This window comes from Sminthopsis crassicaudata, chromosome 1 (assembly GCF_048593235.1).
Source record: "Sminthopsis crassicaudata isolate SCR6 chromosome 1, ASM4859323v1, whole genome shotgun sequence".
Taxonomy (NCBI): Eukaryota; Metazoa; Chordata; class Mammalia; order Dasyuromorphia; family Dasyuridae; genus Sminthopsis; species Sminthopsis crassicaudata.
In genome coordinates, this window is record NC_133617.1 from 389279981 (window position 1) to 389285233 (window position 5253).

The following is a 5253-nucleotide window of genomic DNA, read 5'->3' on the forward strand; positions in this document are numbered from 1 at the left end:
GCAAACAAATATATACAAAACAAGCCATATACAGAATAAATAGGAAATAACTAATAGAGGAAAGACACTAGAATTTCGAGGGCTTAGGAGAGCTTCCTGTAGAAGGTGAGATTTTATTTAGGACTTAAGGGAAACCAGGGAGTCAGTAGCCAGACTGGATTAGGGAGAGGATCACTGGCTTATGAGGCAATATACATGGATATGCCTCCTGGCCCTGGAATGCTTTTCTCACTTTGCAGAACCTCCACCAAGCTCACTCCAGTGCGACATCACAATGGACTAATTGTTTTGGTGGATTGGGCTGGCTCTGCTGACAGGTCAGTCCACTGCTAGGCTGGGTCAAGCAGGTTGTTCATCCTTCTGCTGCTGGTCTCTGCTACGGGCCCCTGTTGTTGAGAGGACCTCTGAAGACCCTTTGGCCTGTCAAAGCTCACAAGGTCATAACCTCATCATTTCCAGCTCTGGATATCCATTCACCTAAGATCAGAGAAGAATAAACAGAAAAAAAAAAATAGTCACCTTGCTTTCACAGACACGTGGCAGCCAGGAAGGGAGATAAAGGCTGCTGCTGTCCTTCCCATGCCCACAGTTCACAGTAGTCTTCTTCCTTAGTCAAAAATTGCCATGAGAGAGAATAGGAGTTATTCCACTCAAAACTTGTGTGTGTGTGCACTCTCAGTTTCAGCTCTTCAGCCAACCAGAAAATTCATCACCCCCAAAGTACTAACCCCTTCAGGCACTTGTGGCTGGAAGAAGTCTCACCAAGCTTCCATGAATTGGATTAAAACTAGACAGGAAATATTGCACATGCTCAGGAAAGGAAAATTCCAATCATCCCCCAAGGAGTGATTCCTCATTAACTAAATCTTCCATTATATCAGATATCATTATATCTTCCATATATTAACAGTGCCTTTTGGGTAATTCAGGAAAATACCAGATGGGCAAGTGCAATGAATGCTGGCAAATGGGTAGAGCTGGTGTTCCCTGGATAGTAAGAGTTCAGAAGCTCTATTAACTGGGCCAAAGGAACAAGCTCCAAGAATGTGAGATGATAGTCCAATGTTCCTTGTGGATCTAAAGTGGTAAACATTGATCTGCCAAGAGGGATTTACCTTCCACTTTGGTGAGGTATCAGGAAGAAACCAGCTTGAAGAGTAGCTGTGTGGGAGAGAGTCTAACGTACAAGTCGAAAGACTTGAATAAGAATTCTAATTTATGTCTATGCACTTTCCTTACTACACCTCTGTGAGGTAACTGTGCAAATATTATTATTCCCATTTAAAGATGAAGAAACTGAGGTTTCTAGAGCATCTTCCTCTTCCCTTCCTTCTCCTTCTCTCACCTTTCCTCCTTTCCATCTCCTTCATATTTTTTACAAAACCACTTTAGAATCCAGTTTCCCTGTTTCTGGAGACACTGAATAAGGCTCAGTGCCTTACTATGGCCACTTTGGAGCTTAGTTCCCTTAGAGGCTGTGACATCACCTAACTAGTTCTTTCTAGAGTTGTGAATAATTCATTTGCACTTATCCCAGTTCAGCTCTCACCCAAAAACATTCCTTTTGGGGGGCAATGCTACCCTCTTACCTGAGTGAACTCCCCTGGTAAGCTCTGGCCCATCAGCCAGAAGGCAATGGGAATAGGGGATAGGGAAATACCCAGGTAGAATTCCTCCATTGGCCAAATTGAATATTAACTGTTCATTATTTTGCAAACTCATCATTTTATCTACCCCCATATATCTCTCTGTGAGGATGAGTCAAAGATCCTAAAGTAATGTTTTTAGTTTTAGTTTTAAAACAACAGGAGGGACAAGCTGAGGCAGGTCTAGAGCAGAGTGAAGAGGGAAGTAAAGGGACTTGAAACTATACAATTATTCATTGAAGGAAATGAAGATATTTAGGGAAGATTTTGTAGGTTCAGGGAAGAGAGGTCAGTCAGTGCATGACAACTGCACTCAAATATTTGGAGGACTGTCATATCGAAGAGATATTTGATTTATTCTACTTGGCCTTAGAGGGCAAAACTCAGACCAACGGATGCAAGTTATAGGGAGAAGATTTTGGTTAAATATAAGTGGGATTCCAGTCCTTAAAAGCATTTGTTGTGTGTCTGGTCTGATGGAGGGACCCATTTCTCCACTTAAGAGTATTACAGATATTCTCTGATTGTTTCTGGTCCAGTTACTGGAGAAAAGGGGCCTTTTGGCTGAAGCATATAAAAAAGGCTCCAAGCGAGAACCTTTTTTTTTTTCCCCCTGTTAATGCTGGGCAATGTAAGAATAACCCTCTAAATGCTAAGTTCTCTTCCAATCTTAAAATGATGTAATTCCCCCAAGTCTGCATTATTTTTCCCTATGGCCGGTGACAAGCTCATTCTAGATATTTAGCAAGTGTTTATATTTCGGTACCTCCATATGCAAAATGGAAAAAATTATTCTGGTCACTAAGGGTCTTTGAAAAGACCTTCAGATGAAAGCGTGCTTTCAAAGAACAAAGCCTTACTTTACCTTGTTTTTACATGTGGTCATTGCCAGAAATTAACAGCCAAAAACAAACAAACAAAAAAAAGGACAAAAACAAAAAAACAATAATAATAACCCCAAACCCCAGCAATACGAGCATTTACAAGGGGGTGTTTCCATGCCTCAGTTTGAGGGTCTAGAAAATCCTTTGGTTTGAACTAAGATCAAAACAAACCCTTGGTGGCCAGTGGTTTGAAAGATTTGAAGGACAGTCATGTAAATAAAAGGAAATGGAAAGGTTTAAATGGTGCCTTAGGCAGTTTTATGGAGTTGGAGTGGCATGAAGCATGAATGCCTGCAAGGATGGAACTACCCCCTCCACCTAGTTTTCAAAAGCTGTAGCAAAACGCTGCTTTTTAATCCTTTTTTTTTTTTTTGTATGTCTTCAAACAACCAAAAAGCCCCCAAAAAACAAAAACTATATAATTGGATTGGAAACATAGGATAGGGTTAAAGAAGAGTGTCACTATAATTTAGCTTGAACGGATGCCTATCCGTTTAAACATTAAGTGGGGGAAATAGCAGGATCAAAAATATTTTCCTAGTAAGTACAAGGTTTCCTGTGAATCATCAAATCATTCCTCCCTGATGCCCCTCCCCTCCCCCCACTATTGAAACCAACACTAGGATCAATCTTCAAGCTATTCCCTTGAAAGCAATAGAATCTGGGTTTGTTCCAGCTTTGTGAGTTTCTTAACAGGTAACCCCCAAGTCCAAGAAAGCTCCCAAAAGATTGAGAGTTTCTGAGATTTGCGTCTTCCCGGTTTGAGTCCAACATCTAGGCTTTCTTTAGTGTCAAAGGATCATTCCCTGAAAGTGTTTTTTTAGAGTCTATTTTGCAGGATTTTAAAGACATATTTTACCCATGAAGGCAGGTGCAGTCTGTTCCATTTTCATTCTTGCTGGATCATTTCCTCTTAGTACTCAGCAAAACTCTCTCCTGAATGTGTACCAGATGGAGTTCTGCTTTTACTAAGTTCTTAGAAAAAACATTGCATTAAGAAAGAACAACTGTATTTTCCTCCTTTTACCTGAATTTCCTTGGATCTCCCTAGAGGAGATTATCTCCCCCACAAAGCAAAACCCATCCTGAATTTTTTTTTTAAGCTTTCCACGTTCAGGGGGAGGAAAGGGAGAAGAAATTATAAAGGAAATTTGGAGAGTGTTAAAATTGTGAGAACGTCCAGAAGTTGAAAGTTAGGGAGAGGAAATTTGTGGGGACTTGTAAAAAGTTGGAGGAAGAGAAAAACCGGAGAAGGAGAAGAAGAAAGATTTAAAGTGAAGAAACTAAAGACAGACCCAAGCTAAAAGGAAGAAAAGGTGATGGATTATAAGAGGAAGGGCACTTAAGGAAAATGACAGGGAAATGGAGGAGAAAGTGAGAAGGAAATTATTAACACAAAAGTGACTCGAGGTGTTAACCTAGTGAGGAGAGCAATAGCTCCGGAACTGAATATCTTAACAGACCTTTAGTCATGGGAGTGCCCCAGAGGACTACCTCCAGGACTGATGGGAAGAAGGACCAAGGACTGAGGAGCTCACTTTCAAGAAATATGGAGTCAAAAGATTTTCAGTAACCTACAATAAAGTAGCAGCTAGATGGCACAGTGGCTGGAGTGCTGGGTCTGAAGCAAGAAAACTCATCTGCCTGAGTTTAAATCTGGCCTCAGACACTTATTAGCTGTGTGATCCTGGGCAAGTCCCTTCCCCCCATTTGCCTCAGTTTCCTTAGCTCTAAAATAAACTGGAGGACATGGCAAACCACTCCAGTATCTTTGCCCAAAAAATCCAAATGGGGTCACTGAGAGTTGAACACAACCGAAGGACAACAATCAACAGTAGAGTGAGTAATGCTTGTTTTTCTGACACAAGCAAGTGTTACCTATGGCCCAGGGCCTCACCAAGGACCCTGGGTTCACACGTATTAAGTTCAAACTTGGGGACCTGAATCAAAAGAGTCAGTGTCTCTCTTTGGCTCTTGCCCCCATCCAGGAAACTCTGGGGAAATCTCTTGAATAAAGTTTAGGCATAGCTCATGTTTAGATTTCTCTGAGAGTGGGTAATGGGGTCCACAACTCCCACATAGGTTTCCAGTGTACAATGTGGTTATTGTGCTTCAGAAAATCCTAATTTTACCCACCTTGGAAAAGCATAAGATAAAAAAGACTCACAGGAGACCATGATTAAATGCAGAAACATAAAGCGCCTACAAATCCACTAAACCTATCAGACTCCTCCTGCAAGGTAAAGATATTTTGGAGATCTGATGAACAAACTGTTCCCCTTCACATCAAATCTATACTGAACAATAGCGAAAGTAATAAGGTCCAGATCTCTTGCGCTTCCCTGTCGTGGCTTCTATTCTTCAGCTGTGGGATGATTGTTCCACTGAGGATGCTCTTCTTTTTCCAAGAATGGAGCTATTAATGCAATCTCCCTCTAAGAATCCAGTACCCAACTCTCAAACTTAGTGTAACCATAAAAACTCCAGTGCTTCTCGGAGTGCTGTTGGGCCCAGCGGGGTTGGGAACTTAACCTCTTCCTCTCAGCTCCAGACCCACAAATGTGCAGACTGGATTCTGTCCGGGAGGTGCTTAAGTCCTCTAAAGAAATGAGTTAGGCTTTTTCTCTAACTTTCTGGCTATTCAAACCCATAGTGAAAGCCTTTAAGCTTAGGTTTGGATCATTTCTTCCCCAAAGTGGGGAGCAGAAAAGGTATTCAAGGGA